Raw genomic sequence first — 21,876 nt, forward strand, 5'->3', positions numbered from 1 at the left:
AAAGGGATTTAAAAAAAAAAAAAGAAAAAAAATTTTTTTCATTAAGTTTTACAAATTAGTCTTGCTACATGCATGCTTTTAGAATTCACTGTTGAAAGAGACCAAGTCTGCACAGGGGAAGCTCCCTGTGGACTCTCTTAAAAAAAAAAAAAAAAAGATTTCAGAGCTTTATCCTACACTGAGCAAAGGGAATTTTTCTGGGGGCAGGGTGGTGCTCAGGGCTGTGCTTTAAAAAGGGGAGTGTGGAGGTGTGTGCTTGCCGGAGACTACTCCAGGGAAGATGGAATTCTCTAGGGTCTAGATGCTAAAAGGCCACTTTTCATTGTCTCTCTGCTCCGCTGGTGCAGAACGATTCATTTAATCCCGGATAATTGGCTATTTAAACTTATCTGGCTGGCCCTGCTCAGAGATACAGGCGTAGATTGTTTTTGGCGTAGATTCCAAAAACAAACACATTGTGGTGGAGAGGTGCCTTTGATTTAAAAAATAAAGGAGGGAGGGAAAGACGGGGACCTTCTGGGCAATACGAAATGAGCAACGCGTGGACCTTCAGGCATTCCATCCGCGTTCCAACCACGTGTCGACTCGCCGGGGAATACACATTAGTCCTGCATTTTTTCCGGCTTCTAGAGTTGATGGGTGCTGGAGAAGACTCTTGAGAGCCCTTTGGACTTTAAGGAGACCCGACCAGTCCATCGTAAAGCAAATCACTGCTGAATATTCGTCGGAGGGAGTGATGCTAAAGCTGAAACTCCACTACTACGGCCGCCTGATGGGAAGAGCTGACTCATAAAACACCCCGATGCTGGGAAAGACTGAAGGCGGGAGGAGAAGGGGACGACGGAGGATAAGATGGTTGGGTGGCATCACCGACTCGATGGACGTGCCATCAACTCAGACTGGTGCTGACGTGGCAGACACTTTTCCTACACTGCGTGAATCCCAGTAGGGGAGATAAATAATCCCGTTTCACACAAGAGAAAAACTGTGATCTGTCCCCACTGAGATGGATGAAGAGAGGGAAGCAAATAAGCAACTGAGAGTGTCTGGGGATTAACACATGGGCCCAGCGTTCCGACACGTGGAGCTTGAGTGGGGCTGGCTCGTGGCTTGTGGTAACGGGGCCAAATAGCTCACATCTATCAGCTCCACAATCTATAAAAGATCAGCGGCATCTCTTCCCGGCTGGCAGGGCTGAGCGGGACTAAATGAGGTTGTGTCCACCCTGGCAGCGGAGCTGGCGGCGTGGTGCGGGCGATACATTTTCCCTTTCGCTTTCTGCGACAACAGACGCGGCGGTGACGTTTGTGGTAGCAAACGCGGGGGCCAGATGCTTGCCCTGTTTGCCTCTCTTACAATTAATCCCAGAAAGCGGCTCCGTCTCCTTCTTCCCGACGAGTTTATACTATTTTTTTTTTTAATTGATGTCTAGTTGGGACTTTCCTCGTGGTCCAGTGGCTAAGACTCTGAACTCCCAATTCCGGGGCTCAGGGTTCGATCCCTGGTCGGGAAACTGGATTCTACACGCTGCAGCTAAAGATCACACGTGCAAATACTAAGGCCCCGGAGGCAGCCAAGTACATAAATAAACACCAGCTTCTAGGGTAGATGGCTGCTGGAGGAGACACTTGAGAGTCCCTTGGACTGCAAGGAGATCCAACCAGTCCATCCTAAAGGGAATCAGTCCTGGGTGTTCACTGGTAGGACTGATGCTGAAGCTGAAGCTCCAATCCTTCGGCCACCTCATGCGAAGAGCTGACTCACTGAAAAAGACCCTGATGCTGGGAGGGATTGGAGGCAGGAGGAGAAGGCGATGTCTACTCTCCTCTAGAAACTAGAATAGAGGTTTGTCATTTAAAAAAAAAAAAAAAGGGCATTAGTTGATTGACAATGTTGTATTTCTGCTGCACAGCAACTCTGAGTGAAGCTGACTTCAGAGTTATGTTTCTGAGTCCTCCCCCCTGCCCAGCATATGATGGAAGTTACAGAAACATCTTTGTTATTATTACCTGCAAAGGCATAATCGTGCATCTATCAACTGTGGTTATTCAGTTGCTCAGTCGTATCCGACTCTTTGCGACCCCGTGGACTGCAGCACGCCAGGCTTCCCTGTCCTTCAGCGTCTCCCGGAGTTTGCTCAGATTCACGTCCATTGAGTCGGCGATGCCATCTATGCGTGTCTATACACGCACATGTATATTTGTATCGCAGTTATCTCAGCTGATTTAAATGCTTCTATTACTGTTACTGGCAGAGACAGCATTGTGTGCATACAACAGACTTCACATCCCATTACACCCTGGGTTAGGCTGGCGGGCTTCTGTTAAACCAGTCAGAATCGTGTTCACTTTTTTTTAATAACTCCTTCTTGCTTTGCTTTTTAGGCCTTTATTGAATTTGTTACAATCCTGCTTCTGGTTTTTGTTCTATTTTCTGGCCACGGCGTATACGAGATCTTAGCTCCCAAACCAGAGATTGAACCCTTGGCCCCTCCATTGGAAGATGAAATCTTGACCACTGAACCATCTGACAAGTCTCCAACAGTGAGAAATTGTCTTAACTGAAGTACAGTCGATTACTACAATGCTGAATTAATTTCTGCTGTACAGCAAATGAAGTCAGTTCCATTGTATATATAGGTATATGTGTGTGTGTGTGATGTATATTTTTTTTTTGTATTCTTTTCCATTATGGTTTATCACAGGATATTGAATTAGGACCTTATCATCCCTTATATTTTCTCCTATGTTTCCCCACAACACCATGATCTTTCAAAACATATGAATATTCCTGATCTAATACTTTTTTTTTTTTCCTCCAAACTACCAATATGGGCCACCTCATGTGAAGAACTGACTCACTGGAAATGACCCTGATGCTGGGAAAGATTGAAGGTTGGGAGAAGGGGACAAAAGAGGATGAGATGGTTGGATGACATCCCTGACTCAAGGGACATGAATCTGAGCACACTCGGTGAGTTGGTGATGGACAGGGAGGCCTGGCGTGCTGCGGTCCACAGGGTCGAGAGGAGTCAGACACGACTGAGCGACCGAACTGAACTGAACCACTATGGGCCCCAAACACTTATCAATAATCATCTTAATTATGGGTTTTGTTTCTTTTTTGTCTGGACTGAGACTTTTAGCAAGAATAGTGAGGATGCTGGATTCAAGTGGATGTGGGTGTCCCCAAAATACAGACCTTCTCACTGGGGCTGTCTGTGGATGAGGATGCGGTTTCGGCCAGTCCCAACCTGTGCAGGACTGGGTTGAGTATGAGAGCGCGTGTTTTCCATTCATGTCCAGACTTTTCACGTGACCGTGAAAGATGACCATCTTGCCGCCTTATCAGAGCCACCCCAGGACACACAACTCCGACCTATAACCAACTCTTTACAGCTGCTGTGCAGAGTTCCCAAAGAGGGGCAAGATCATTTTTTTTTTTCAGCCTAATAAGGTTTGAAAGAACAGTGTCAATTCTTATCTTCTTTGCTAGCCTTCCAGGATAAACGGACAAGCTGCGACTTAGTTAGACAAACCTGCCCCCTTTTCTTTCAAAAAGGTTTGTACTTGAGGTTATTTGGCAGCCTGGCGGCTCTGAGTGTAAAGAATCTGCCTGCAATGCAGGAGACGGGGGTTCCATCCCTGGATGAGGAAGATCCCCTGGAGGAGGGCATGGCAACCCACTCCAGTATTCTTGCCTGGAGAATCCCCTGAACAGAGGAGCCTGGCAGACTACAGTCCATAGGGTCGCAAAGAGTCGGACAGGACTGGACAACTTTCCCTGGATGGGAGGGGTGTTTGAGGGGGAATGGCTGCGTTGCTTTGCTATTTACCCGAAACCATCACAACATTGTTAACTGGCTATACCCTAGCAATATTCCTTAGAAGGACTGATGCTGAAGCCCCAAGCCTTTGGCCACCTGATGTGAAGAACTGACTCAGTGGAAAAGACCCTGATGCTGGGAAAGTTTGAAGGTGGGAGGAGAAGGGGACGGCAGAGAATGAGATGGTTGGATGGCATCACCGACTCGATGGACGTGAGTCTGAGCAAGCTCCGCGCGTTGGTACTGGACACGGAAGCCTGGCCCGTGGGGCTGCAAAGAGTTGGACACGATTGAGCAACCGAACAACAACAACCCTAATACAAGATGAAAAAGGTAAAGTTTGGGGGAAAAAGAGAAAAAAGAAACAGCTTCCCTTGATCGTCTACAGCGTAAATGAATTCTCCATGCATCTTCCAAGGGTTAGCAGCCCACTAGCCCGCCACGAGACAAAGGAGCGGGGTAGCCCTGATGTGCGGTTTCAAAAATATTTTATTTTCTGGAATAGCCATAATGTCTGGAATAGCTTTTCTCTTTATTGCCCGTCTCCACGCAGGGGGGAGGCAGAAGCCACGAGACGAGACAACAGGGAGGCGCCACAGACCACACCCGCGGGACGGAAAGACGGAGCGCTTGTGGGGGCGGGAAGGGGTAAGACGTAGAAAACGCTCATCAGCGGCTTGAGAAACGGGTCAGCGGGGGCTGGGGGTCGGCATCGGCGGGGACATTCACGGACACACGCACGCACCCCGCAGGGCGGGGGGCCCACCTCCACCGTCAACCTGGATCCCTCCCGGTTTAAACAGAGCAGACAGGGAAAAAAAATAATAAGAATAACAATAAACGCTCCAGAGTCCTCCGTGGCTGCCTGGAAGGGCTCCCACAAGTCTTATCCACGGCGCAACGTGGAAAGATCATTGAGGCCTCCTTGAGAGTCCCAGAGAGAGCCGACTACAGGGTGCGTTTGGGAGGAGGTCCCAGAACCCTCTTGTCCCGGGGGCAAAGTCTCCAGCATTTTCTTTTCTTCCCCATCCGGGTGTCTTCTCGCGGCAGACGGGTTAAAAACCCCTCGGAGCGGGGACTGTCGGCAAGGAGAGCAGCTGGGATCCCTTGGGCGTCTTTCTCCTGCACAGACGGGAGGAAGGCAAAGAGCTCCGGGCGCGCGGGCGCGAATGTCGAGACAAACGGGGCAGCATCTGAGACGCGAGGAGGGTCGGACCGCAGCGGCGCCTGCCTTCACGGTGATGGTGCGATCTGAAGCTGCTTGGCCCCCGGACGCGTCAAGCCGGGAATAAGCGGAGAGCCTTCCCGTGGGCGGCCGCGCTGGGCGACAGGGTCCCCGCCCCGCGAGCTACCACTGCGCGCGAGGGCGAGGCGGACGGAAACTCGCGAGGCACGGGGCCAGGCAGGCGGGGCTGGGATGGGAACGCCCGCACCCCTGGGCGGGTGGATGGAGGGTGTAGGTGCCAGCATGGACCCCCGGCCCCCGCCCCTGGGCAAGGCTGACACCGGCTCGTGGGTCCTGACCGCCTCGCGATGGCTTCGCAAGACGGGTGATGGGGAGAGGGGCTGGATGCTCGCGGGGGGTCCCCCTCCACCCTGCACCCCCAACAGTGAGCTGGGACGGCATGCCGGTTTCGCAGAGGAGGGCCCATCGAGGGACCCTCAGGCATTGGGTCTTGCTTCCAGCCACATCAGAGTCGCGGCCACGCCTGTGGGCCACGCCGGGAATGGGCTCACGGCATCTTCTCCTCTACTTGGAAGACGGGAGGAACGGAAGAGTCCAGGGCGACCAGCGTTGCTGCGTCCCTTCGGAGGCCCTAAAGGGGTTGCGAAGAGAAAAGGAAGAAGAGAAAGTGAAGTCACTCAGTCGTGTCCGACTCGTTGCGACCCCATGGACTGTAGCCCACCAGCCTTCTCCACCGTCCATGAGATTTTCCAGGCAAGAGTCCCCGAGTGGGTTGCCAGTTCCTTCTCCAGGGGATCCTCCCAACAAGCGTGAGGCGAGGCCTTCCCTGGCGGCTCCGCGGTAAAGACGCCACCTCCCAGTGCAAGAGATGTAGGTCTGATCCTGGGGTGATCAAACCAGCTAACATTTAACACAGCAGACACTTTTTTTTTTTTTTTGTAATGATGAAAAGGAAGAAAGAAGACAGGATGCTCAGCTTCTTACTGATGGTTAGACAGAGAGTTCTAAGTACATGTGCTTAAGTATGCAATTTCAAAATCTAACTAGTAAATTATGGATCTCTGGATATTATTGTACATGTATAGATATTACATACATGATAGTTAGACATTCTAAGCGCAACTACAGAATTTTAAAATATAGCTTTAGTAAATTACATATCTATGTACATTACATGGAAGGCACGTATACGCTTATAAAATTGACACTTCATAAAGTCTGTGTGTGTGTCTGACTCTGTGCAACCCTGCCGGGCTCCTCTGTCTGTGGGATTCTCCAGGCAAGAATACCGGAGTGGGGTTGCCATGTCCTTCTCCAGCGGATCTTCCTGACCCAGGGATCGAGCCCACACCTCCTCGGTCTCTTGCATGGGCAGGCGAGTTCTTTACCACCGTGCCACCAGGGAAACCCAAAGAATATAGATGCTTTCATAAATTTCTACAAACGTTGTGCATTAAAAAATAGAAACACATACCTCTATTACTATGTAAACGGACATGTTCATTTTTGTATACCTACACACACATGCCTGTGTATATATATATCTATGTATATTTGTTGGAATGATACTATTTCAATATAGAGATCGGGCCAAATACAGTATTTCAACTGACTTTGTCATTACCATTTTAGTGTCTTTTTCCTGCGGCTACCAGACAAACGTTTCTCTTAGCACAGCAATGTTTCTCTTCCACATTCATTGATACAATTGGCACTAAGGACAGCGTAAAATGCGCACAATAAAGATCTGATTTACATACATCATGAAACAGTGACCACACATGGAGTCAACATCCATCATCTTGTAACAAATACAAAATTAAAGAAACAGATACAAACGTCTTTCCTGGGAAGAGAACTCTCACGATTTCCTCTTAATGGCCTTCGTATCTGCCATATTATAAACTTTATCATGTTTGCCTAAAATCCTTAGTACTTATCTAGTTTTCAACTTATTTATTTTTCAAGTGGAAGTTTGTATCTTGCTGTCTGCCAGAAAATTGCAAATAACTTCGATGGCTCGTATCTGTGTTTCCTTTGGACGGCCCTGTTCTAGATCCTGTGAATATGGGGTTTCCAGGGGGAAAAATGCAGAAACAGGGGTGCCAGGCACCCCAGCAACTCTGTGTGTGCGTGTTTCTGTGTGTCTGCATGTGTGTGTGTGTGCGTGTGTGTGTGTGCCAGGCACCCCAGCAATTCTGTCTGTGTGCGTGTTTGTGTGTGTGTCTGTGTGTGTGGGCATGTACTCTCTCCCTAGCCATCTCCAGAGAACCCCTCTTTGTCCTTGAGACCGCGGGCAAGGGTCCTCGAGAAGGCTCCCCAGCCCCACACAGCAGTTCCACTTATGTCTGTGTGTCTGTGTGTCCGTGTGTCCTTAGCACAGAGCGGGTGGAGCCTGTCCATCACGTGCTCCCTGGCTCCATGCCCAGATGTCTCATCCAGCACGGATCAGACTGTCTCTTCATCCGATCACCTTGCCGTCTCCGCAGCCAAGGGTTTACACGCAGAGCCGGTACCAGCCACGGCTGGCAAAGACTGCAGCCCCCGGGGGTCGTGAGGGAGCTCCGGGAAGCTGTCTTTGCTGAGCACTATGGGTTGACCTGTCCGTTTGCACGCGAGCTTGGGCACGTCTGACTCTTTGCGACCCCATAGACTGTAGCCTGCCAGGCTCCTCCATCCATGGGATTCTCCAGGCAAGAAGACTGGCGTGGGGTGCCATTTCTTTCTCCACAGGATCGTCCTGATCCAGGGATCAAACCTGAGGCTCCTGCATTGCAGGCGGATGTTTACCATGTGCTTTCACCTGGAAAGCTTGGGCTGAGCTAAGTCTTCCCCCCAATTCAGACGTTGAAACCGTCCCCCAAGGACCTCGGGATGGGGCTGTGTCTGGAGACGGTCCTTAAAGAGAGAAGGTGAAATGAGGTCACTAGGCTGGGGCCTGATCCCGTAGGACTGGGGTCCTCATGAGAGGAGGAGATTGGGACACAGACACACACACAGGGAGGACCACGTGAGGACTCAGGGAAGAGACGGCCGTCCACACGCCCAGGAGAGAGGCCTCGGGAGGAAACGGCCCTGCCCACACCTGCGTCTCAGACTCCAGCCTTCAGAATGTCACTCACTCAGTCGTGTCCGGCTCTTGGCGCCCCCATGGACTGCGGCACGCCAGGCCTCCCTGTCCACCACCATCTCCCAGAGCCTGCTCAAACTCATGTCCATCGAGTCGGTGATGCCATCCAGCCATCTCATCCTCTGTCGCCCCCTTCTCCTCCTGCCTTCAGTCTTTCCCAGCATCAGGGTCTTTTCCAATGAGTCAGCTCTTTGCATCGGGAGACCAAAGGATTGGAGTTTCAGCATCAGTCCTTCCAATGAACATTCAGGACTGATCTCCTTTAGGGTGGACTGGTTGGATCTCCTTGCAGTCCAAGGGACTCTCAAGCACTGATGCTACAGGCCTGATGGAAGGGAGCAGATGAAGTGAGAGAGAGAGACAGACAGACGCAGACAGACAAGGAGAGACGGAGAGAGAGAAACAGGAAGACAGACACAGGGAGAAAGAGCCAGAGAGACAGACAGACGGACAAGGAGAGACAGGGAGAGACAGACAGGGAGACAGAGACAAACAGACAGAGATGGACAGAGAGACAGACAGACAAGGAGAGACGGAGAGACAGAGGGGAACAGAGAGAGAAACAAGGAGAGACGGGGAGAGAGACAGACAGACAGGGAGAGAGAGACAGACAGAGACAAATAGACAAAGATGGACAGACAGGGAGCCGGACAGACAAGGAGAGATGGAGAGAGAGAGAGAGACACAGACAGACAGCAAGTGCGTCCCAGGGTGGGAGACGGAGATGGACAGAGAGAGGGGGCCAGGGAGAGAGAGACAGACAAGGAGAGACGGAGAGGCAGGCAGGCAGACAGACAGTGAGCGCGTGCCAGGGCCAGGTCGGGCACCCGTCTCAGCTCCGCGGCCCGGTGGCTTCCGCCCGCCGTCCAGCGCGAACACTAGCCTCGGGGAACCTAGCCTCGGAGGGTGCGGTCGGCCGGGTCCCGGCCCCACGCAGGGGCGGGGGTGTCAGGTTCCGACTCCTCAGCCGCTGCCCCCGGAAGGGACCCCTGAGACGGGAGGCAGTGAAGGGTCTGCAGCCCGGGAGACCACGCGGGGGCATTGGGTCGAGTCGGAGGCATCCTAAAGCTCCTCCCACGAAGGAGTCGGGGCTGCGGGCCCAGCAGAGGCAGCAATGATGCTGCTGGGCACGCGAGGCTGGGGAGCCGAGCAGGCACACCCTTCGAGCAGGCCGGGAAAGAGCCGTTATCAGCGCTCCCACCAGCACTTTCACCTCACTGCCAGAAGACACCTCAGGGGCGGCCAGCCTCCGGGACTGCGAGAGGGGATACGTTTCTGAGGTTTTCGGCTCCCACGCTGCCCCAGACACAGCGCTGCTTAATTCAGCTTTTGCAAGGAGGCTCACCCATCAGTCCCAACCAGACCCTCCCCCATTCACAACCCTGTAAGGCCAGCTTCCTTGGGGGCTCTGACGGTAAAGAATCTGCCTGCAGGGCAAGAGACGTGGATCCGATCCCTGGGTCGGGAAGATTCCCTGGAGGAGGGCATGGCAACCCACTGGAGTGTTCTTGCCTGGAGAATCCCTAGGACAGAGGAGCCTGGTGGGCTGCAGTCCATGGGGTCGCAAAGAGTTGGACACGACTGAGCGACTGAACCTCAGCAATTCAGAAGCCATCGTTCTGGGACTTTGTGTTAGTGACGGAAGCTGACATCCTGGTTTCCAGGCCAACGCCGGGCCTCCTCTGGTTTCACCTCATTCTCTTACAGAGAGGAGGACGGCTGGGCACGCCAAACAGGACGGGCAAATATAGGCCCTGAAACAGGTCACCCAGCTCTGGCAGAGAGTGGCCTCTCTTTATAGCTCAGCGGACTAAATAAAGCGCTGAGCACTGAAGAAGAGACAGAGGAGACGTTTTCATTCCAGGAGACGAATAATTATTTCCTAAATAGAATTCCTTTGGTTGTTTTTATTTAAAAAAAAGAAAGAAAGAAAGAAACAGGTCTTCCCTGGTGACTCAGACAGTAAAGAATCTGCCTACCAATGCAGGAGACCCAGGTTTGATCCCTGGATTGGGAAGATCTCCTGGACAAGGGAATGACAACCCACTCCAGTACTCTTGCCTGGAGAATCCCAGGGACAGAGAAGCCTAGTGGGCTGCGGTCCGTGGGGTTGCGAAGAGTTGGACAGGACTCAGAGACTTTCACTCTAGAAACATTTCAAGGAGAAAAAAAAAGAGAAAGATGACCAAGAAGAAAATGAAGTTCAGACAGAGTAAAACTTTAGGATGTTTGCTCCTTAAAAAAAAAAAAATACTGAAATTTTACTTTTCACGAGCAGACGGATCACAGAGTCTTTCCAACCTGCCTGAAGAAGTTTCAGGAAATTTCAAAGTAAGTCAATAAAGGGATTTCCCTGGTGGTGCAGGGGTTAAGACCTTGTCTTCCAATGCGGGGTATGTGGATGTGATCCCTGGTAGGGGAGAAACGATCCCAGGTGCCTTGCAATGTGGCCACAGTCTGTTTTTTAAAGTTAATAAAAACAAAAAGAAAACGAAACAAAAAAAAACAAAAGGAAGGCTTAAGGACAGTCCGTTCTTCGATGAGGCGATACACGTCTCTCAAAATCGAGGTGCTGGGCAAATCACAGTGCTGATAAAAATCAAAGGATTTCAGGGGATTGCGAGATGATCAAGTTACCTCAAGTGGTAACACTTGAGGGCTTTGTCACGCAAACATTAAAAAACAAGGATGACAAAAGAGAGAGAGAGAGAGAGGGAAGAATGGAAGTCTCGCCGGGGATACCCCACGGACAGAGAGGCCTGGCGGGCTACAGTCCACGGGGTCGCAGAGAGTCGGACACGACTGCAGCAACTTAGCACGCACACAGGTATTTATAACTGAATCATTCTGCCGTAATCCTGAAACTACTATAACGCTGTGAACTACGTTTCAGTAAAAACTGTAGGAAAGCGTAAAGTGTGACAGGGCAAGCTGGTCACAGTGTTCTAAACAGGTAGAGTCAAGGGTGCGTTTGACCTTTTATAAATGTTTTCACCCTGTCCCAGCCATGGACAGCCCGGGCGACTGGTCAACCTAGGCCTTCGCCCATCCTCACGTTCACGCCAACACCAGCACCTGCGGGCGTGCTCAGGCGTCTACGGAGCCACAGGGAGGGGAATGGGGGCGGGACGGGCTTTCATCTGGTCCCATGCAGACTGAGACCCAGATGACCCTTCCTCGGTCACCGCTGACCCTGGCCGGCTGCCCTTCGGAGTCCCGCAGACCACATGCCTGGACTCTCGTTTTCACCACACGGAGGAAAACCCCACAGCACCTCCCAGGGATTTGCAAGGAGCACGTGAGCCAACCTTAAACCTACAGGAGATGCTTAATGAATTGTGGTCCCTGCTCTCAGCCCCTTAAAAGCCACCCGGTGGTGCGGAGGGACTTCCCAGGTGGTCTTAAGTGGTTAAGAAGATTCGTGCAAATGCGGACGCCATGGGTTCGATCCCTGGTCCAGGCAGATTCCATATCAGTTCAGTATTCTCACTCAGTCGTGTCCGGCTCTTTGCGACGCCATGGACTGCAGCACGCCAGGCTTCCCTGTCGATCACCAACTCCGGGAGCTTGCTCACACTCAGGTCCATCGAGTCGGTGATGCCGTCCAACCATGTCATCCTCTGTCGCCCCCGAGATTCCACAGGCCCCAGACCAACTAAGGCTGTCCTCCGGAACCGCTGGACCTGCGTTCTGGACTCTGGGAGCCCCAGCCAGAGAAGTCATCGCAATGAAAAGTCCAAACATTCCAACTCAAGAGAGTAGCCCCCGACCGCCGTAATTAGACAAAGGGCGGGCTCAGCAACGAAGACCCCCAGTGGAGCCAGAAATAGGCAAATACATTAATTAAAAAGAAAAAAACATTCCACCTGGGGAGGGGAGGTGTAAATGCAGCATCGAGAACAACCAGTGTACCGGACTTCTCCACACACACGTCGACCCCTCGCCCCACCAGCGGACAAGGCTCTGCGCTATTTCGGGCATCCTTATGCAACTGCCTCCGAGGGGCCCATCCAGCTGTCACCTTCTGCTCTCGCTATTTTAAGCTAGAAGCCGCATTTGCGAAATTGGCGTCCACAGTCATTTCCCTGGATTGGCTCCGGAAGAAAGCTGAGCTTTTCTCCAAAAGTCCCGGTCGTGGAGGGGAGTCGAGGGCAAGCTGGGCGTTGTTGGAAAGAACAGTGACAGGTCTACGTCAGTCCCATCACAGTGGGGACATGGGTTTCGGGGAAAAGACACTCCTCCCAGTGAGAAACGGGGAGGGTGTAGACCTCATGCGGCAGGAAGGTCAAGTTATAGATTCCACTTGGGGTGCACGGACTCAGCCTGTGTTGGCGTTGGAGGTGGGGGGGGGGGGTGTGACTTATGGCAACACCGCCTTTTAGAGACAAATTGACTCCAAAGGCACAGACGGGTCTAGAACATTCCATGCGTGCTAAGTCGATTTCGTCGTATTCGACTCTTGTGTGACCCCGTGGACTGTAACCCTGCCAGGCCCCTCTGTCCATGGGATTCTCCAGGCAAGAATACTGGAGTGGGTTGCCATGCCCTCCTCCAGGGGATCTTCCCGACCCAAGGATTGAACCTGGGTCTCCCGCATTGCAGGTGGATTGTTTACCATCTGAGCTCCTAGGAGAGCCCCAGGACACTCCACGGGGCTGTTCACCTCTTCGAATGAACTGTCTTATCCCGGTGTACACAGCACAGCATCTGAGCCTGGACTGCGGGCTTCAGACACTGACTCGGGGCCCCACCAGCCACACGGCCCGCCACCCCTGACGAGAACTCTCCCCTGCCCCTTCCAGGTTTGGATCCATTTCACTCTGCAATCTCAAAGTAGCCTGACACGCAGAGAATACGGTGTCTTGAAACTTACAGGTGAGATGCTCCATCTTCGTCCAGTCGCTCAATTGTGTCCGACTCTTTGCGACCCCATGAACCGCAGCACGCCAGGCCTCCCTGTCCATCACCAACTCCCGGAGCTTACTCAAACTTGCATCCATTGACTCAGTGATGCCATCCAACCATCTCATCCTCTGTCATCCCCTTCTCTCACCCTCAATCTTTTCCAGCATCAGGGTCCTTTCCAATGAGTCAGTTCTTCGCAGCAGCTGGGCAAAGTCATTGCAGTTTCAGCTTCAGCATGAATATTCTGGACTGATTTCCTTCAGGACTGAGTATCTTCATTACCTGCCAAATATTGCATCTTCGTGCCCACGTCTTTTAGAAGCATCTGCACCTCAGACCGCTTTGAGGGTGAACATCTGTGAAGTGAAGCAAAAGTGGGAACCGCAGCTACGGTACGAGCCATCGAGATGTTTCGACAAACGTTCTCTCCTTTTTTTTTTTTTTTCTTTTCAAAGCTGAAAATAGCTGGAGGAGCAGGAATCAGATTCCGTACCTGATTCTTTCCTGCCCTGAAGTCACTTATCTGGAGTTGTGACATGCTTACTTCTCCCACAGACTCTAGCTTTTCAGGGATACGGCATGGCGTGAGAGGGAGGCTGGCGTGTAGACCAGCTCATGGGGTATGAAACCCCTGGACCCAAATTTTTTTAGCTGAGACCACCCCCCCCACCCCTGTCAGCACCCTGGGTCACACATCCTGAGCAAAGATAACTGCCCAGAAAAAAAAAAAACAAACCACTGAAAAAGTTGAGCACAGCTTAGCAACTGAACACCAACAATCAAACTAACACCTCTAACTACTTCTGGGCCTGTCTGCTCCTATGCTGCTTGAGTTTAAGTGTTAGGAAGCTCTTTCTTCTTATTAAAGAAAATTTATTTTTATAGGTGGCAGCGTGAGAGCCCTGTGGCATATGGGATCTTAGTTCCCTGACCAGACCCGGGATTGAACGTGTATCCCCTGCACTGGCGGGCTGATTCTTAACCTCTGGATCTCCAGGGAATTCCCAGGAATGGGTCAGTTGCTCAGTCGTGTCTGACCCTTTGCGACCCCCATGGACTGTAGCCCACCGGGCTGCTCTGTCCGTGGGATTCTCCAGGCAAGAAGACTGGAGTGGGCTGCCATGCCCTCCTCCAGGGGATCTTCCCGACCCAGGGATCGAACTGTGGTCTGAGCCTGCAGGGAAGTCCCAGAAAGTTCTTTCTTCTCTGATTGACAAACACCCTCCTTATCTGTGTCATCGACGTGCCCTGCTTCTAGGCCCTGCAGGCTCTGTTCTCTGTTTTCCGTGACGCTTATCTGCAGACTCAAGGAGCTCACTTCCATCAACTTAACTGATCTTTCAAAGAAGCTGAGATTTCTCTTTGCCTCTGTGGAGACTCTCCAGTTTGAGGAATGGGGCGGGGTGGGGGGGGGCGGAGAAGCTGCAAGTGGGAAGTCTGGAGGTGTCTTTACACAAATCTCTGGTGGATCAAAACCGTTAAGAATCTTGTCTGCAGTGCGGGAAAGCTGGGTTCGATCCCTGGAGGAGAAAATGGCAACCCACTCTGGCATTTCTGCCTGGAGAATCCCATGGACAGAGGAGCCTGGTGGGCTACAGTCCATGGGGTCACAATGAGTCAGACATGATTTCAGGGACTACACAACAGCACCTGGAAATATACACTAATAAATTTTAATTTCTAGTGTACCCAGAAAAGCCTTAATATGACAATATCATTCTTAAACCGTAAGGAATAGGTTAAGATAGAAACACAATTTAAAACTGTTTTGAATGGAAATGAAGCCAATGCCGGTTTTGGCTGTTTTTAAACAACAAAAACATTTTGTACTGGGGAACAGCTGATTAACAGTGATGTGATGGTTTCTGGTGGACACTGAAGGGACTCAGCCATATCCACTCTCCCCCAAACTCCCCTCCCATCCAGGCTGCCACACGACACTGAGCAGAGTTCCCTGTGCTGGACAGCAGGTCCTTGCTGGTTCTCCGTGTTAAATACAGCAGTGTGTCCATGTCCATCCCAGACTCCCTAACTATCCTTTCCCCCATCCCTCCCTGCTGGTGACCATAAGGTTATTACAGAGGATTGAGCAGAGTTCCCTGTGCTGCCCAGCAGGTCCTTGCTGGTTCTCCATGTTAAATACAGCAGTGTGTCCAGGTCCATCCCACACTCCCTGACTCTCCCTCCCATAAGTTCGTTCTCTGAGTCTGTGAGTCTCTGTTTGGCAGTTAAGTTCATGTGCATCATTTTGTTTTAGATTCCGCATTTAAGGGATGTCACAGGATATTTCTCCTTCTCTGACTTCCTTCACTCAGGACCAACACAGCTTTTGTTCACAAACACAGGTGAGCATGCACACAGGTCCGCGGGGACAAGAGCTTGGAGACTGTTGGCGACTGATCTTGTTTTCCTTGTGATCTTAGGAAAGTTACGTAACCATTTTCTCTTCAGCCTTTTTTTTTTTTTCCCTTCTGTTCTGTATAATTGAGGTAGTCATTGGACTCATGTTGCTGTCAGGAGCATGAAACGCGATGTAAATAATAATCCTCTTTCACTGTCTGGAACTTTGTAACACGCTCTCGGGGACTATTAGATGCAAGTGTTATTTATAGGAATCCACATTCTTTTTTTTTTTTTTTCCTTTTCTTTCTGGCAAGCACTCGGCATTCCTTGCCCACCCCGTAGAAAGTTCAGAAGGGTACAGGGCACCTTGTCACTCTCTCTCCCCAGCCCTTGCAGACCAGCGACCTGGGTGGGCTTGCGATTCGTCTATCTGGACCCCCGGAGAATGATCCTTGGCAGAGACTGCGTTTTCATTAGACAGCTTACAGCCACAGGGTCCCCAGAGCTCCACCTCCAGGTCTCGGAGCTCCCGTGGAGAAGGGATGGAGGGGAGCCGTGGAGAAGGGATGGAGGGGTGGACAGATATGCTGATGGACATAGCAGGGGACGGGCCTCCCGAGTGGACCCCGTCTCCCTCCAGGGTGAGTCTGTCCTTCACCAGGGACTCGGAACTTCCTGGCCCTGTGACCTTGGGCGGCAAACCACCTTGCTTTCTGCACCTGAAATGGGGCTCCTGGCAGCGATCCCGAAGCCCATTTGGGAAGGTCTTCTGTAGATCACAGAGGCCACAGTGAACACGAGGGCCAAGGTTTCATTTTCTCTAAAGTGCTGTCTATTATTTTTTTTTTTTAATTTGTAAAGGCGAGGTGTCTATATCCTGTGACAATTCCTATCTGACACCAAGAGCATTTACTTGGGGGCGGCGTGGCTTTACCAGACTGCGCTAGTTTCTGCTGCACCACACACGGACCAAGCTCCGAGCCCCTGCATATGCCCCCTTCCTCCCTGAGCTCCCTCTCACCCGCCAAGCCACCATGGGGCAGCCGCCTTTGTGCCCGACAGCCCGTCTGCATCCTGGGTCCCTGCCCTGATTTTTGCCGTGCCCCACTCTGCAGACACGCGGGGACGGCAGTGCGGGAGACACGTCTCCCAGGTCGTGGAGGTGACATGCAGGTGGAGGGGAAGGCTTCTCTGGGAAATGGAAGGGACAGCCATCTGCTGGGACTGAAGTGGCTCGAGACAAAAAGAACCCACAGGGAGGCGGACAGTGTACCAACCAGAGGGGAACGGGGCCCCAGGGCTCTGGGCTGCGTGTGTGGCCGCAGGGACCGACCGTCCACCAGCAGGAACCCCCCCACACACAGGATGGTCACAGTTACGTAATGTGGGCTCTTTTTCCCCATCGACTGTGTTTTCCTCCCAGAAAGGGGGGGGGGCGTCCCACGAGTGACGCCCCTCGATCCCAGCATCCTCATCTAAATCTTTTTTTTTTTTTTTCCTTAGATTTCAATTTTAGAATTTAGGCGTCTGGACGACGTTTACATGTTGGAGTGCCTCTGCTTGTCACCACTGTGACCTCCCGCAGAGCGTGTGTTTGTTATCGTGTGAGCCGCGTGCTGTGTGTGAGACTCGGCGGTGTGAAGTGCTTTCTCCGATGATGGGGAGGGGGCGGAATGGTTTTTCAAGGTATCCGGACACCTTTTCATCCTGCTTCTGCCCAGCTCATGTCACCTGATACCTAGAGCACTGGGGAGCTTCAGAAATTGACATGCTGCTTCAGAAATTCACAAGTATTAGCCTGGTCTCTTTACAGAGTCAGTCCTAAGCTTTGGTTGTTGAGCTGGGAACGTGGTGGGGGGCGGGCAGGGGAAGGGGCTGGAGGTCTTGGGAAGCTGGGACAGGCCCTCTACGGGTGTAGGAGATAAACAGTAACATCTTAGGAGACAGGTTCCCCCAGCCAGCCCCACGCAACGCCTTCAGGACTCTTTACAAGGGGTGTGTGTGTGTGTGTGTGTGTGTGTGTGTGTGTGTGTGTGTGTGTGTGTGTGTGTTCGGGGAGGGGAGGCTGGGTTTCCTGGGATCTTTCTTGATTCCTCCTTCCCGACCACCACCAAAACCAACAGTGCTTTTGTTAATTTAAAAATGGGTCTCCCTTCCTCTCCCTCCTGGGGCCCAGACACTGGATCCTGGCAGATACACAGCGTGAAAAGCCGCAGAGCGCCAGTCGCTGGACTGGGGTGACACCAATTTCAACCCCAGGAGAAAACCCACAGGACCCAGAAGCGAACGCACAACACAAGGCTGATCGCCCCAAACAAGACGCTCTGGCTCCCCTCGGGGGAGGGGGGTTGTCCAATCATTCCTGGGGAGCAGGAGACAGTTTCTGCTTTTTCCGTCTCCTTTACCCTCGGGAGAGGGGGGAGCTGGAAACGGCTTAGTGGGAGAGAAACACCCCGGAGCGCGAATCGCACAGAGCAGAGCCGGTTGAGGGTTGAGGCAGCGCGCACATGACCGCCAGGACCCCAAACGTCTCCGCCACCCCCGGCTCATCCCCCCGCCGCCGCCCGCATTCCTGCCCTGATTACCCCAGGAAGACGACCTAGCTGTCTGCGGATGCATAAATTGGCAGTCTATTCCAGCTGGGTGTTTTCGCTCACACGTTCTTTCTGTAGAGGAACGCTCCGCTCATTTTTTTCCCCTAATGTTCTTGCTAACAAGATCTTTATTTAAGTCACAAACTTGCTCCCGCAGCCCTGGTGTGGGGCAAAGCTTTCTCTTCTCTCCGTCTCCTCTGGGGTTGGTGGGGCGGGGGGGTGAACGCACTCCCCCTTGGGAGTGCCCGGGAACGCGAGGAGGGCGCACCGCGGGCTTTCGACCGCTTTTCCCGCGAGCCACGGCCTGGGGGCGGGGATGGGGGGGGGGGACCCCGGGCGTTCGGTCCCGCTCGGACCCGGGCCGCTGCGCAGGGGTGACCGATGGCGGGAGCGCCCAGCCTCTCGGAGGGACCCAAGGCGCCCCAGGCGGGCGCGGGCCCCCCTAGCGCGTTCCCCCCCCAGCGCCTCCCGCTGGCCGGAGAGTCCCGGGGCGCAGCGCCCCACCGGGGACGCTCCCGCGCCCGGCTCCCGCGCCCTGCGCGAAGTTGTGGCTCCTCTCCGGAACCCCCCCAACACCGCCGCCGCCACCGCCCCCCGCCCTCGGCTGGCCCCGCAGGGCGGCCGCCCGAGCGCGCTCACCCGCTCCGTCCGGTCCGTCGTGAAGGTCACGGGCGGGGGGCGCGGTCCCCGTGCCGGGCGGCGGGGCGGCCTTGGGCGCGGCGGGGCGCGGGCGCGGCGGCGCTCAGATGCCGTGGTCGCAGTCCACATCGCGGCAGATGTACCAGAGGATCACGTAGAGGATGAGCAGGATGGCGAAGATGAACAGCGCCACCAGGACGGCCTTGGTCACGGGCGAGATGATGGACTGCATGGCCCCGGCGCGGCGCGCGGGCGGGGGGCGCGCGGGGCGCGGCGCTCACGACCCCCGAGCGCGCCCGGAGCCCCGCGCCGGCCCCGCGCCGCATCCGCAGTGCTCCGTGCCGGGGCTCCGGGCGCGGGGGGGGGCGGCCGGCGGGCAGCGAGGCAGGGCCCCCGCCGCTCGGCCGCGGCTGCTCCCGGGGCGGCTGCGCGCGGGGAGACCCCCCACCGCCGCAGCGCCCAGCCCGGGCTCGGTCCTGCGCTCAGCGCGCCCGGCGGCCGCGGGGCTGGGCGGGCGGCGGGCGGGCGGGGGCCGCGGCCATGGGCGAGGACGCGGACGGCCGCGAGGAGGCGGCGCGCCCCGGCAAGTCCCCGCAAAGTTGGGCGGCGGCGGCGGCGGCGGGCGCGCACTCACAGGTGGATGGAAGCCCGGCCCCTCGCGGGGCGCAGCGCGCGGCCGTGCGGGCGCGGGGGCGCGCGCGCGGGAGGGGCTGCGGAGCGGAGGGGGGGTGGTCGCGGGGGGCGGTGGCCGGGGGGCGACGCCTGCCGCGTCCCTTGCCCCGCGCCCCCGCGCACGCGCGCCCCCGCGCGCCCCTGCCGCCGGTGCGCCCCGGTCCCCTCGCGCTCGCGGTCTCAGCCTTGGCGACCTCCCGCTGCTGGCCTCTCCGCAGGGTGGGGTGACGTGGGAGGGGGGGAGCGCCCGCCGCAGACCCGGAGGTGGGGGGCCGCGTCCCCGGAGTCTCGCCCACCCCCGCGCACACGCGCCTCGGCGCGCCCCTTGCGCCTGTGCGCCCCGCTCTCCTCGCGCGCTGTCTCAGCCTTGGCGGTGTCCCCAGCTTGCGTCTCCGCGTGGCCTCCCCCCGCCCCCGTCTTTCTAGCTGTCTTTCCCGAGTCCACACGTCTCCGCGTGACCCCTCCCTCCTGAATTCTCTCCGTCCCAAACCCCTAACTCTCCACCGGGCCCCCTTGCCCCATGCGACACTGGACAGCTGGTGCCCTGAGCGGTGATGACACAGGAATGCGGAATTCAGGGCTGGGGGCGAGGGGTCAGCTGATGGAGAAAGCCAGCCGCTTCCTCCTCTTTTCCCGCCTGTGGTTGAACTGGGGTGCAGGGCTTTAGTTTCAACCAGAGCGTCCTTACATAGAGGGGGGTGGGGTGGGGAGCGCACCGCAGCGGCTGCAGCTCCTGGAATAGCCATGTGGGTTTTGCCCTGCTGGGCAGGAAACCTCCCTCCATAGACGTGTGTCTCCCAGCCTCCTGGACTCGCCGTGTGGGTGAGGAACCGGATACTGAACGCAAACACACACGCACCCCATTCTTTAGGCCGCAAGGAGCAGGCCCAGGGAAAGGAGTAGAAATCGGCTAAGGCAGGAGGAGAAGGGGGCGACCGAGGATGAGATGGCTGGATGGCATCACCGACTCGATGGACGCGCGTTTGAGTAAACTCCGGGGGTTGCTGATGGACAGGGAGGCCTGGCGTGCTGTGGTCCATGGGGTCCGACTGAAGCGACAGGCGAGCTGTGGTGGGCAGGACGCAGGACCTGGCCTCTCCGGAGCAGCGTCTCCTGTGATGAGAGCTGAGTGGGGATGCAGGCAGGACGCCTGGGGTGACTGCAGGGCCAGGCTCTGGTCTGGTGTGAACCCAGGGCAGGAAAGACTCAACTGTGGATTGCAGAGAGACCCTGGACCCCTTGCTGAAGCCCCGCCTCTGCCACTGCAGTCTCCCCATCAGGACGGTATAAGGAGGGGCAGAGGGTGCCCGCTGGACCCAAAGGCGGATTCCTCGATGACAGCTCCTGGCGGCCAGGATGGGTCTGCGGTCTGCGCAGGAAGTAGGGGATGGACACACCTGGACAGGCGGGATTTGCAAGTAGGGGGGCATCTCAAGCTCACCTGGAAGGACGAGTACTAAGTATCTGTACACACAGTCGCCCCCAGGAAGGATCTGCTGAGCAGGAATTTGTTGCTGTCCAGTGGATCAGTCGTGTCCAACTCTGCGACCCCATGGACCGCAGCACGCCAGGCCTCCCTGTCCATCACCAGCTCCCGGAGCCTGCTCAGACTCCCGTCCATCGAGTCGGGGATGCCATCCAACCATCTCCACCTGTGTACGTTTGCCTAACACCTTTTCTTGCCCTCCCCCCCACCCCCGAGTGTAAAAACCAATCTGGAAATCCTGGCCAGAGCCTCCCTGGAGGGAAACTTGAAGTTTAGAAGGAAATCGTGGCTGGACGGACCTGCCCTCCTCCTGGCTCTGCTGCGATGTTTTTCAAAGTGCAGGTCGCCACTGCTGACACGGTCCTGGGTTCGATTGGGTGGATGCGACCGGCATCTGTAAGAAATCTGGTGGGTTATATATAATACGGCAGAAGGCGCCGCCTGCAGTGAGCAGCAACCTTGTGAGGAGACTCTGATGTGTGTGTGTGTGTGTGTGTGTGTGTGTGTGTGTGTGTGTGTGTGTGTGTGAGCCCACACGCACGTGCTGGCTGGTGAAGCAGATTATATGTCAAAGGGGCTAGAGGCTCACATGGTGAAGAATCCGCCTTCCAATGTACGAGACCAGGGTTTGATCCCTGGGTCGGGAAGATCCCCTGGAGGAGGGCATGGCAACCCACCCCAGTATTCTTGCCTGGAGAATCCCAAGGACAGAGGAGGCTGGCAGGCTACAGTCCCTGGGGTCGCAAAGAGTCAGACATGACTGAAGCGACTTAGCACGCGTGCATATACTAATTTGCATGTACGAAGCCCAAATCCCCACTACATCCCTCCAGAGGTTCTTGACAAGCAAAGTGATGAGTGGACATCCTCTAAGCAACAGGCGTGTCCCCTGGATGGGTCCTCACTGGAGCTGGAGGTAACATTTGGGAACTCAGGGGCGAGGACACCCCCAAGGACTTGGAGCAGGCGGCCGAGACCAGGAAGGGTACCCCCACCCCGTGATCCAGCGCTCCCAGGTGACTAGCAGAATCAAGCATCCAAGTCTCTCCTTCCTGGTCATCCGGCTTCACGTGTCTGAGCAAAGCATTTGGCTGT

The 21,876-nt window shown here is 54.8% G+C and overlaps 1 long non-coding RNA gene across 1 annotated transcript; it reads right to left on the reverse strand.

Moving 5' to 3' along the window:
- Positions 1 to 4,297: 4,297 nt before the first annotated feature.
- LOC114111205 (uncharacterized) lies at positions 4,298 to 18,974 on the reverse strand. Its single transcript, XR_006058301.2, has 2 exons — positions 18,624 to 18,974; positions 4,298 to 5,643 (listed from the first exon to the last, which is right to left on the reverse strand). It is a non-coding gene; the product is annotated as an uncharacterized LOC114111205 (long non-coding RNA).
- Between the last annotated feature and the right edge of the window lie 2,902 nt (positions 18,975 to 21,876).

Source organism: Ovis aries, chromosome Y (genome assembly GCF_016772045.2).
Source record: "Ovis aries strain OAR_USU_Benz2616 breed Rambouillet chromosome Y, ARS-UI_Ramb_v3.0, whole genome shotgun sequence".
In the NCBI taxonomy this organism is placed as follows: Eukaryota; Metazoa; Chordata; class Mammalia; order Artiodactyla; family Bovidae; genus Ovis; species Ovis aries.